General features: G+C 44.8%; 1 long non-coding RNA gene across 1 annotated transcript; it reads right to left on the bottom strand.

The window, feature by feature from the left end:
- Positions 1 to 2,139: 2,139 nt before the first annotated feature.
- On the bottom strand, positions 2,140 to 4,780 carry LOC118290187. Its single transcript, XR_004786361.1, has 3 exons — positions 4,669 to 4,780; positions 2,747 to 2,804; positions 2,140 to 2,237 (listed from the first exon to the last, which is right to left on the bottom strand). It is a non-coding gene; the product is annotated as an uncharacterized LOC118290187 (long non-coding RNA).
- Between the last annotated feature and the right edge of the window lie 8,481 nt (positions 4,781 to 13,261).

Here is a 13,261-nt window from a genome sequence, read left to right on the forward strand (position 1 = left end):
TCATGGGCCGCTTTTTATTTAACACGGTCAATCTTGTAAAAGTGGATATTATTACATTGTTTTTATTTGTCAACAAAATGGTCTTATCGCAGAACTACCTCTTTGAGTGTAGTGAGCGTTTCAAACGTGTCTACTTTTTAGCTAAACATTTAAACAATTCACTTGTAGCTGTTTACTGTTTACAGCTTAATTAACATGCATGGATATATACTTGTTTATCAAATCATAATTTATCATTTTGGGTTGACATATTTGAGATTAGTTGACTAAGCTTTCCACATCGAGCAGGCACTCGATGGGATTCACAATAATCACAGCTATTGCTTAATTGATGTGTGTGCACTGTGCTTTATTAAGGTGTCACTAAAAGGGCTCACGTTTAATTGTAGATTTGGAAATGCATGAAGTGAAACGGGAAAACGTGTAATCATGACAAATTATGAAAAAATCCGTAAAAGCTAAATATTCAAGTCTGACGTTCTTAGAGTGCAGTGAAAAGCGCGGATCTCAGGCAGAATACAGAAGACTGCATTGGCAAGACCAGGATGTAAACAAAGCTGCTATAATCAATTTGCGATCCATAATCCATGAACTGTGTTTACGTGTTAATCTCTGGGTGTGTAATTCATACTTGTTGCCATCAATAGAGTAGCATATTACTGATGCACACACACTTTACGCACTTGATTGTCGACAAACTTGGGATTCTCCATTTCTCAGTAAGGATGCATGCTGATGTCCGATACAGAACGAGTGCTTGTTTCCACTGACGCCGTAGCCGGCGGGAAATTAATAGCCTCGGCTTCTTTGGTGACACAGCAGTATCATTCTTCCTAAATGAAAACACTTTCTCCCAAGTTCCCGCCTGTCAGCCCACCAAGCTCATTCACCGCGACGATAAGTAAAGCTCATGTAATGCATTCACGATAACAGCGGAGGGAGAATAACACTCGGAAAGTGGAACTGTATTTAACAGCCCGCTGAATGAATGAGTAAAGAAATGCCACAGCAGCTGCATTTAGTGATACTGCGGGAGAACTTTCCACTCCAATCATCAGTGGAGGAGGAAGCGAGGAGCGAGTGAGTGAGTGAGTGAGTGAGTGAGTGAGCAAAGGGGAAAAGGAGACACAGATGGAGTGAGGATGAAAAAGAGGTGCAGATTTGATAAACGAGAGGGGGCAAGCGAAGGGGAATTAGTTGGGCAGAGGGAAAACAAGAGAGTGCTGCGAAGAACAGCGAAAGGGAAGGAGAGGCTGAAGGAAGAGAACAAAAGGCTGAAGGCATGATGTTTGGAAAAGACAAGTCGGGAGAGTGAGCCGAGCTCAGACTTTCAAAGAGATGCAGCGCCTGACTAATTTGCAACCGCTGAGACCTCAACCAACCAAAGCCAATTTGTGCAGCTCAAGGTGACCCCTGGGAGAGTAAATCAGTGTCTGTGTGCGTGTGTGCGTGTGTGCGTGTGCGCGCGCATGAGCGTATGTGACCGAGAGAGAGAGAGAGAGAGACAGTGTGTTCCCATTTTTTGATAAGTACTCATCAGTGCTGCAGTGAACAAACAAGTGGCGCTTATCAAAAAGAGCCACACATGGGGCATCCTGACACCCACACACCCCTGCCTCCTCATCACGGGGGAAGATTAATGATCTCGCCGTTGTCTCTTCTAGATAACTGCCTCATCATCGGCCAGGCATCCCGCCTTGCTGATCAATCACCCTAATGTAAAAAGATAGACCCAGACTGCTTTGACCACAGACGCATTCATCTGACGATCGCTCATTACGGGCTCGGTAAACTCCTGCTGCAAACACCACGATGTAAACAGTATGACCATAATGCAACTAAGTGCTTTTATTTATGACCTTCAATGATTCTAAGTGAATGGAGCATGTTTAATCAAAGCGTCAAGTTTTTGCCGTTTGTCGTGATGCCTTATAATTTGTCAGAAGAATCTCTGAGAGCATGTCATTCCTCTTCATCAGTGAGCGGTTTCGTGAAAGTTGCAGAGCATGGATGATCAAAATGAATCATTTATTTTCAATCCAATTCTGTCCGAAAAATCCGGGCTGTTCCTCGCCAGACACAAAAGACTTTTGAATAATAGAAAGAAAAAAAGAAGAAAAGATGCAGATGTGAGGCCACCAGAATATCAATTTGCTCCTCTCAGCCCCTGATATCTGTGATGAAGTCCTCTCCACTGCAGTGTGTTGCACTCCCCTGCCTTGAAGGTGCAGACACGTCTGACAGGAAAACAATGAGATCGCTTCAATCACATCCGTCCATATCTGGGAACGCTTGCCTCCATGTTCCATTATGGCATACGTATTGTTTCCACGGGCTGATAAGAGTGGGAATATGGGGTGTGTGTGTGTGTGTGGTGAGGGATGAGGAACGCTCGCCTGCGCGCTGGATTAATGGAGTCAACAATTCCCTGTGGCATTTCTCTGATTATGCATATACCGACTCTCACTCTGCAGGAAGATAAACAAAAACAGCCCAAAGCAGGGCTGTCTACCCATAGGACACATGCTGTATATACATGGACACACACACACACACACACACACTCGTGATGTTAACATACGTTGGTGTACGTTAATGTGTGCGCATTCAGCACATGAATATGCATGTGGATACACATGCACATATAATGAGCTGTTGAATGTGCATATAGAACAAGAACATTCATAAACACACCGACACTCACACACTTTTTTTTTTTTTTTTTTTCACAGGGTGAATCACCAACCTGCCAGTCTTCCTCGGGGTCTCCATCCGTATGACTCATCCCTCATCAAACGGTGGCCCTGTAGGAAAATCAACACACACTCAAACATAGCTGCTCAAAGACACGCACACACACGCACACGCGCACACACACGCACACAAACACACACACACACACACACACACACACACACACACACACACACACACACACACACACACACACACACAGACACACAGACACAGACACACACACACACACACACACACACACACACACACGCACACGCACACGCGCACACACACACACACAAACACACACACACACACACACACACACACACACACACACACACACACACACACACACACACACACACACACACACACACACACACACACAGACACACAGACACAGACACACAGACACACAGACCGAACTTAAACACGAAGGTCTTCCCTTTTTTATGCTAGTCAAGGATTGATTGCATGTAATGCACAGTTGGGGAGGGAAGCCCCTGGCAGAGACAGAGGGACAGAGTGTGTGTGCGTGCGTGCGTGAGTGCGTGCGTGCGCGTGTGTGCATTAAGAGAAGGATGCTCCATGTGATGAGTCATACACAGGCTTGTTTGCCAGGGAGCGGCTGGCTAGCTGGTGGAAGCAGTTAGGCAGGAAACTCATCAGCTATGCACCGCCGAGCTCAAGACTCCAGTGAGATTCATGCAAGACTCCGACTCTTCTTGTTAACTGATGTTTGATTTGCAGTTGGCTGCAAAATAGCTGCCTTTTACATCACGCTCGCTGTTCTGTTATGGATGCAGCCCCACACTTCGCAATCAGTGACTTTAACAGCCAGTTTCACGCCTCAAAAGTTAATTCAATGCATTGGGAAGACGGATACAGATGGTTTTGGAAAGGGCAATGCTATTATTGTTAAGTAAAGTCCGGATTTGAAATACTGCATATACTGTACATGCTTGGAGGAGACAGGGGGTGCTGAACTTTACAGTTAAATGTGTTATGATCAGATATTGGCATGACTCAAATCGTACTGGATTCATTTAAGAGAACAGGATATTTACCCTGATGAGTGACTTTCTCAGAAGGATTGGTCTCTTGAAAAAACAGGTAGTGGACAAAATATGAGAATGCTTGAAAAATCTGAAAATACCCTGCACCATGAAACGAAGCCGAGCAGAAAAACAGAGGCTCAACAACCATCATTCCCTTTGTTACCAATAATGGGAGGTAGGTCGTAATCTTGAAGCAAACTCAGGCAATTAACCAATATCTCACTTACAAAAATGACTGCATACTAAAGTTTTACAGTCATATCGACAATGGTACTTCAGTTAGGTTGTAAATGCTAAATGATAAAACACTGCATATGGATACTTTGACGATAACAAACATGGAAATGCACATGATCTTTAGGTGAGGAGGGGAAGCAGCAACTGAGCAAAGATGTTTCAGTAGTGGGATTGTAATGATTAAATACTGTCTCTCTCTCACACACACACACACACACACACACACACACACACACACGCACGCACACACGCACACACACACGCACACACACACACAGAATCCAATTCAAATGTCTTGAGCGCATTTTTATCCCCCTTTCCTTAGATCATATGTGGAATGTAAAAATGTATTAAACCATATGCAGTTAATGCCAGTTTCAAGGTGTGTGTGTGTGTGTGTGTGTGTGTGTGTGTGTGTGTGTGTGTGTGTGTTTGTGAATATGAAGAGATGCCAGCAAAGAAGCTTTGATAAAACAGCTGTAGGCAATGGCTGGAGAACGATGAGACAGTCGGTCACTCATCACTTTGTTCTCCTCCGGACATCAGGGTGTGTGTGTGTGTGTGTGTGTGTGTGTGTGTGTGTGTGTGTGTGTGTGTGTGTGTCCTCCTGCAATGGTCTAAGTATCCTGTGTACCTGAAGCATCTTTGGCTAACATGTGAATCTTGACCCCCTCACAACCCCTCCACAGATTGTCTCCTCCTCGCAACGTTTTGCATCCTCCTGCGCATCAGCCCTCTCCTGTCCCTGCCTGGCGCTGAGAATGCCGCTCCGGCTTTTCCGTAAAGCCCCCGATTTTGACATCTGGTGGCCTAGATAAGCAGGAAACACACTGAGCACATCAGCTGATCTGTGAGATTAAAGGGCGATTAAAGCACATAATCTACCTGATATATAATGAGGGGGAAACAGCCCAGATCACAAAGGCAGGGAGACATGAAGATAAGCATTCAGAAATGAGAAGTGCACATCTGTCATGTACTGACAAAGGCATGAGAGCAAAAGCTTCACGTCTTAAATATTGCCTGGTATATGCTCTCGAACTGATGTGAAAAAGCAGGCGACACTCCTGAGTGCATTTGCATATGCAAACAGAGTATCTGGAGAATGTATGTGTTTGTGTTTATGTTTGTATATGTGTATATGTGCCTAATCTACCTATTGTTTGTGTGCATGTATATTACTTTGTTCCAAACCCATTTTTCTCCAGATGCAATAAAACGTGTATGACTCACAGCCTCGTGGTGTAGAACAGTGATCAGAGCGTTCCTGATGTGGAACAAATGTGAAGAGACAGACAGACAAGAACCCCACGGAAACAGACTGTGACAATGCCGCTCGGTCTCCATGACAACCCGGCTCTGCTAGGATCAGCGGGAACATTGCTACCTCCTCTAATGAGGCAAACTGGATCATTTTGTCCATCTACCTGTGTACCTAGTGGTCTTTCTCCCGTCCCTGTGCCTTTTATCACTCATGCACACAGAGCAAGGCGGGGGGGGGGGGTTATGACTGCAGCCTGTGTATTTACTTTGTGCAGTGCTGAGGAGGTAAATTGCTTCTCTGTGCTCTGATGTGAGACTCGCTAGACAAATGTGAAAGAAATTACCTTCTCTAACTTACTGATTTGCACTGCGGCGGCAAAGTCATGGTGACCCCCCACACTCCGTCTCCTGCTTTACAAACACGCGCATGTGCACAGTATCTTGATAACACCGCGTCCAACTAATGAAGCATAATCAAATCTGCCGTCTGACTTCAATAGTGTCCGTCTATGCCGGAGGTTTACATTTTTTGAGGATGTAAAAAGGTGTTTGACATGTTGGCAAAGTGAGGCAAAGGACAGACATCAATGTAAATCTTACACAAAGCATTGGATATCTGTAGCCATAAAGCATACATATCATCTCATTGCTGCTATTATAATCATTATAACTGTAGTAGTACCAGTATTATGGTTATTGTTGTTTAGTTTTTATTTCATTTGAATATAAATGACAATTACTGGTTACTGGTGGCAAGGGGAGGGAAATGCTATATTTATAGTGTTTAAATGGGTTTAGAAAGAACGATTACAGTGATATTACTCCTTTGATTGTAAGTTATAAACAAGCTCTCCTATGCCTCAGCCAAAGACCATGGTGGTGAGTTCGGATTAAAGGAGCATTGCACCAACTTTCTTTTGGTACATGTCTGATATGACATTTGAAAAGAAGGTTGGCCAAAAAAAAAAGAATCAATAAAATGTTTACTGGGATTGATGATCTGTTTCAAGGAAGTCTCAATTTGCTGCTAAATGACTTTCACGCTGTAGCAAAATAAATGGAAACCGGTGGCAGCCTGCAAGAAGGGAGATGAATCTATGTCTTAAGGTCTTCTTTGGGGGAAAAAAATGGTCAGCAGTAAAGTGAAGAATTGGCAAATTGGAGTTAATAAGGCGAGTTGTGCAAGACCAACGGTAAGAGTCTGTGCACAACATTAGTGTCCTGGTGTCCAGCTCCAGGTCTAATGGTGGGGGGATGATCTCCCCATCATGCCCATGATAAACGCTGGATCATTCAATTACAGAGCGGCACAATGAATCATTCTCCTCTCCGCTGACAATCTCCTCCATGCTGCGCTCATCTGACACTGCCACACAGAGGAAGGGCCTCTTATCTTCGTAATGTGGACAAACAGTGACAGTTGTCTCTCCGACTGAAGGCCAGTTCGATGGCAGCGGATCAAATGAGAGCTCGTTATGGAAAAAGTGGCACATCGGTGTCTGTTGCGAGGCTCGCAGTCCGAGCACGAAGGGATCACAGGCCCGTTGCGGGGGCCTGGGCCCCTGCACAATTCCGAGCCAGCACGGGATGGAATGAAATTAGTGAGCTGGAAGTTCGGTCCCGTGAGTCCACTCAGCTGACAGAAAGAGACGCTGTCTGTTAACATTTCACTCTGTGTGTGTGTGTGTGTGTGTGTGAGTGAGAGAGAGAGAGAGAGAGAGAGAGAGAGAGAGAGAGAGAGAGAGAGAGAGAGAGAGAGAGAGAGAGAGAGAGAGAGAGAGAGAGAGAGAGAGAGAGAGAGAGAGAGAGAGAGAGAGAGAGAGAGAGAGAGAGAGAGAGAGAGAGAGAGAGAGAGAGAGAGCAATGGCATTATTTCTATCATGTCCTCTCACTTCTTGTGTCTATCCCACTCTCACACTCACATACTTGTCTTGTTCCACAGTAAATGTGTCAGTCATGGGTTTCATGACCCCCCCCCCCTTTTCCACTCTACTCTCCATTTATGGGCTTTTTCAAAAAGGATGTTAAGGGAGAGCCGAGTTCTCACAAAAAAACGAACAGGGTGGCTTTTGAAGCAAAGCTGTGTTTTTTAGGATTATCAGGATTTTTGTGATTATCCACAAAGAGGAGAAAGGGAACAGGTCAGAGTTCAAGATCTTCACTTCAAGGCTCTCATTTTCTCACCTACTATGAGATTGTGTTTTATCTTACAATTCTTAAGCCAGTAATCAGTGGCTGCAGACAAATCTAACCCTCACAGTATATTTGAAACAGTAAACTGTAACGGATTAACAAACCCTTATGAGAATAATTAAAAACACTCCACTGCCATACTGTATGTTACAGGCAGGATATATTTTGTGGGTTGAGGCAGTTGGCTGTATGGTTGGGCTTCAATTCACAGGTATTTTCATGTCTGTGGTTCTCCTCCACTTCTGGGAGACTACCCAAAGAAAATGGACAAATGCAGTTCGAAAAACACCGACTTTTGGGAGGCCGCTCCAAAGTTAATTTGACACTGTATATTTGACAGCTGGGTGCGTATTTGAAAAACAATCTGTCTTGAGCCGTTGTGTCAACAAGCGGAAACTGAGCGGCAGGGTGCAGTGTTTCTCGAGAGCTATTTGTGGTTTATTTTACTGGGGGAGTCTTTCTTCTTACCTAAAGCGTCAATTGGAAACATCGCTATCGCAATCCCCGTCAAATCTTCAGTCCCTGCAGGTAGATGACTCAGCTTGAGGCCAGATATACCAGCAGGGACATCCTGCGTGCACACCTGGAGAAAGTGGAGACAAAAATGAATTAGGTCTGTCCCATGTGGTACAAAAGATAATAGAGCTGCACAGACCTGCTCGTTTTTATTCCTATAACAAAAAATAAATACAAACAAAATGATCTTTGACAAAAACGAGGGCCCTGCAAAGAGCAAATGTATTATAGGGTTAGTTCATACACATGCAAGTTCAATATCTGTATCGGTGTTGTGTAAATCAACCATAAACTCCTCAGGAAAATGTTTACTGATGTTATAAATCAAGTGAGAAGGAGAGTCAAGTCAGTCAGACTTGTTTTTGCAACCAGTGCAGTCGCCCTCTGCTGGTGATTCCAGAGAATACAGGCTTCAAGCACTTCCGCATTGGCTTCATTTCCCGGACCTGGTGACCGTGTCAATCTTTATATACAGTCTATGGTTGTGGCCTAGAAGGGGTCTTTGGGATCACAGGGTCATGCTGCAGGGTTTGACATTAAAGGTACCCTGTGGAGATTCTGACCACTAGAGGCACTACAGTGCAATGTTTTTGCTTTTCTTTGTCCGAAAAAATACTCGTTCGTAAAATTCCTACCAATGGTTTCAAACTTTTCCACTGATCCTCACATTGTGGTTATACACCCCAAAAAAGACATGCAGCAGGGCAAAGGCACTTAAGAAATGAAAAATCAACAAAAAAAACTGTTTTGCAAAAGTTTTAGGAAGGAAATGCACACGCAGTCAAAAGGACACTTTTACAGTAGAGGACAGAGATGTGAGGATGGATCACAACTTTCACTTGTGTTGTATACACATCTGTAGAGCATATGAATCCCATTTATCTTCGAATTCATTTGGATTAAGAACCAAAAAAATTAAACTTGGCACCTGTGTTATTATGACGGATGCCTTCACCAGAGAGACTCAGGATCAGGGCTTTAATTGGGCAACACTTGGTGTTCCTCCATTAACCTGCGGCTATGGAAGGATGACTGGTCGGACTGGCATTCTTTCAGCCTGCCAAGGTCCCTGCTATTACACAAGTGCTGGATCCCTGCCATGTTACACAACTCAGAGGAGCCAGACGAACAGGGTTAACCTGGCCGGGGCCAGTGCAGGCCTCGCACTGCGACTCCATGGGAAGAAGCCGAGGATCAGTCTCTTTTTATTTACGGTCTCTGAACCATTGGATTTAAGATGGATCAGGAACTCAGTGACAACTTCAGCTTAGAGAACTGTGATGGGTTTTTTTTTTCTTCTTCCACAAATGTTAGATATCCGGATAGCCTGTTGACCCCTGGTGGGAGGGAGAGAGTGCGTGTGTATGTGTGTGTGTGTGTGTGTGTGTGTGTGACTTGCCTATGCTGATCCCAGCATGAGTTTCCGGTATGGGAAAGGTTGCAGTATAGTGCAGTTTGCTTACAGTAAGTGTGTGACTGTGTGTGTGCGTGTTAGCAGAGCACAAGTGAGACAGAAAGGAAAGGGAGGAACAGAGAGAGCAAGGGCATATCCAAGGGGATCAGACCTAAACCGCAGGATATTTCTGACCTTGAGGGCGAGTGGTTGGGGGGTGGGGGGGCTCAAGGGGAAGGAACAAAGAGATGGAGGGAGAGAAAGAGTCGAGCGGAGTCTTTGGAGAGCAGCTGGAAATCCTCCAGAATCCTCTGCTCAAACCAACCATTAAATTCCAACTGAAACCTCAGAACCAGTGGGAGGACTGACGAGGGTGCCTTCTGCCCACAGTGTGTGTGTGTGTGTGTGTGTGTGTGTGTGTGTGTGTGTGTGTGTGTATATTTGTGTGTATGTGTGTGTGTGTGTGTGTGTGATGTTGTGTATGTGTGTGTGTGTGTGTGATGTTGTGTATGTGTGTGTGTGTGAGTGTGTGTGTGTGTGAGTGTGTGTGTGTGTGTGTGATGTTGTGTGCGTGTGCATGCGTGCCATATGTGATTAAAGGGTCCCGAGCAGAGGAGGCCAAGAGGCAGACGAGTGATGCAATCCTCGGAAGCGAAGGAGAGGACAAGAGGGCGACAGGAAGGAAGGGAGGGAAGAGAGGAAGGAGAAATTGTTGCTTCTGGGGATCTAGCTCTCTAGGAATGTGCTGATGGTCATGTCCCACGCAGTCGGGGAGAGGGTTGCATTCTGGGAAACTCTGCGGAGGGGACAGAACCTGTTTTTCGTGAGCTACGGATATGTAAATGGCTGTTAAATTTAAGCATTATAAAATGGATTCCACTTAATTGTTAATATTTTCAAAAGCACAACAATCCTTGTTTTCCCCTTTGCAAACAGGTCTCTCTAACCACGAGCTAGAGGCCCGAATCCACCCGCACACAGCAGCAGAGAGCTATTTTGGTGCAACCTACTCAGTGTCCACGAGAACCCACACAGGCTCGGTGGGTGAGGTGACTGGTAAGCCCGGACAAATAGTCTATTTATGAGCATCGCAAGAGTGGGCCGGTGTCCTTGAGCTGGTTTGTCTGCTCTGAAGTGCTAAGTGGTGTATACAGTTACAATAGATACTGTCGAACATTCACAAGGACGAGTGAAGGTGGAGAGGGGTTGAGGGCGGGAGGGGTGCGAGAGAGAGAGAGCACTGGGAATAGAGATGGTGAGTCAGAGGCCATTTGGAAAGTAATTTCATCTCTGAATGCCGTATATCTTTTCATCAATGAGAGGAAAGTATTCTCTGAACGAGGCAGACAAAGAGAAGAAATACATCTCTGTTTGCTGAAACCAAGTCTATTTCAGAGGAAGAGGACAGATTCTGTTCGTTCACAGCTTATTTTTTGCACTGTATTTACTCGATGTAGGTGAAGCTATTTGTAGCAATGCACTGCGGGAACACAAGTTCAGAGCAAGACTAAGAGAGATGTTTTCTGTGTTTCTCCGTTTTAGTTTTACACTACCCATTGCTATTTAGTATAGAACGTTAAGTATACCTGTGGGTGGTGGGGTTATCATTAAAGAAGCAACAGACAACTATTGTGCCCCTAGTGGTTCGAGGTGGTACTATTGTTTTTGACTAGATTAAAGTGCAAGACGAAAAGTCACCAAAATCCTTAGGATTCGTGCAATCATCTAATAGCGAAGCTACTTCAGTCTGAACCAAAGTGGCTTACTGGCAGATGCCTGGACCCACTAGCATTACCAAAAGTTTTTGACCTCTGCTGCCTGTTTATGATCATATTTGGTCGTGTGTGTGGCCGTATCCTTTGGTGAATGCCAAGCTCTTTCTCATTATTCTCAGCCAAGAAGAAGCCCATTTCCACATAACTGCCTGAAAGAGTCTTCTGCAAGTTTTTGTGAATCATTGGTTTCTTATGTCCTGATGTTACTCTGAGGTTTTAGGGGTCCCAGCGATGTTCTGGATAGGCTGAGTGTGGTGTGGCATCCAGCCAGTAGAAGGGGAAGGGAGAAGGGGGGAATGGGGTTAGCACGAATTGTTGGGGGAGACAACCATCGACAGGTCTGGAGCGATGTGTGTAGCCTGGCAAAGCAACCTTGGCCTTGAAAGGGCTACAAAAACATGTACAATATCTGACTCCTGCCAATATCTTACTCACATAAATATGGGTGGAGTTCCATGTCCATTTTCAAACTAAAACCACTCCGTGTAAAATCGATCAAATGTGTCTCTTAGTCAAAGTAGGAACATTGATATTGATGTAAAAAAAAAGGATGAAGAGGATCAAAGAAAGTTCATGAAACATGTTTCCTCTTAACCGAGTTCACTGACTGGAGGGGAAGCGAGAGACACCACCGAATCCCGAGTCGGCCTGGCTTTTGATTGGTCTGGCATCGGCGGTGTGGTTATAGGGGCGAGCACAAAGAGAATGCTGCGGTTATTGTTGGACCACCAGTGTCTGCACTTCCATGCAATGTTCTGCTGTTTACCATCGTTGGTTGGTTAAGTTCATCTGCTGGGATTATGAGTCAGATCTGTGAAGGAGCCGTAGAGAGGTCCTGCAAGGACACCGGCTGACTGACTGACCCTGACTGCATCCAAATTAGTGTTTGTTCGATCCAGCACACAAACCAAACCTGGCTGCAGCCACCGCCACCAAACTCCTGAATTCTACTGTGTTTTTCTTTTTGCTTCTCACACACTATATGTGTGTGTGTGTGCACTGTCGCCTCAAATTCAAATCAGCCTTGGTTTTGAGTTTTGCTCTCTCTCTCTCTCTCACACACACACAGTGTATATTTTGTACTGCTGTTTGCTCACTGTGAAACGTCAGGGGCTGATATTTTCGGGCTCTGTGGAGCAGTCCACCCGTAGCAGAGCAAACACGACAAAATGTTTTGTTTGCCGAGCCCATCAACGTTTCTGCAAGTGTTTGCGCCGCAGCCATTTCCCTGACAGCGTGATGACAAATCTGTGGGGAATTTAATTTGGTACCGGACCACCCGGTGATGCAGTTGGCCGTCAAGCAACACCTCAACCTCCGGCTATAGTTACATGGCATCCACTTTCTCTCTGCCCAGCTCACCTTTGAATAACACAGAATGCCTTGGGGTAATGTAAAAAGTCATCCAGTATCACTGCTGGAAAAATGACATGTTTTTGAAATGACTGTTTGACCTTTTGTTATTGCTGTGACCCAACATACTGTTAGTTCATCCCCATGATTACACGTGTCAACCAGCGTTGACATGTAGAAACCTCAAGACGGCTTCTCTGCCGTACATATCTTCAAACTGACAAAGCTTCCTGTGACAACATGACAAACAACTGAACTGTCTTGGGGCTTAATATTCATCGCTGACTTTGCCCCAAGTCTGTAGCAGCTGAATATTTAAAATATATTACATTATGCTGCATATACACACAAATGAAAATGTCAACCAGCCGATCGCAACTACAATGTCTGCCTTACACAAAGCTGATATTTTATAATTTCACTGGAATAGCTTCTATGAACTGCCGACATTTCTATAATGTGGAGACTGAATCCTCTGTGAAAAATTTGAGAATGAGAAATGCACTTCCACGACTGTGCCCACAGTGAAAAACGTTTTCCTTCCCCTGATCTCAATCACGTCAGAAGTTGTACTAATGGAAAGTAAGAGTTCATTCGTATGACTTGTCTCGTTAATTTGCACATTCAGCGTTCCATTAAACTCTTGGCTTGTGTACCATACTACCCACCATATTAATATCTATGCAAATACTTTTGATTCCCATGAGCATGTGGTTACAGATGATTAAATCTGC

This window comes from Scophthalmus maximus, chromosome 18, assembly GCF_022379125.1.
Source record: "Scophthalmus maximus strain ysfricsl-2021 chromosome 18, ASM2237912v1, whole genome shotgun sequence".
Classification (NCBI taxonomy): Eukaryota; Metazoa; Chordata; class Actinopteri; order Pleuronectiformes; family Scophthalmidae; genus Scophthalmus; species Scophthalmus maximus.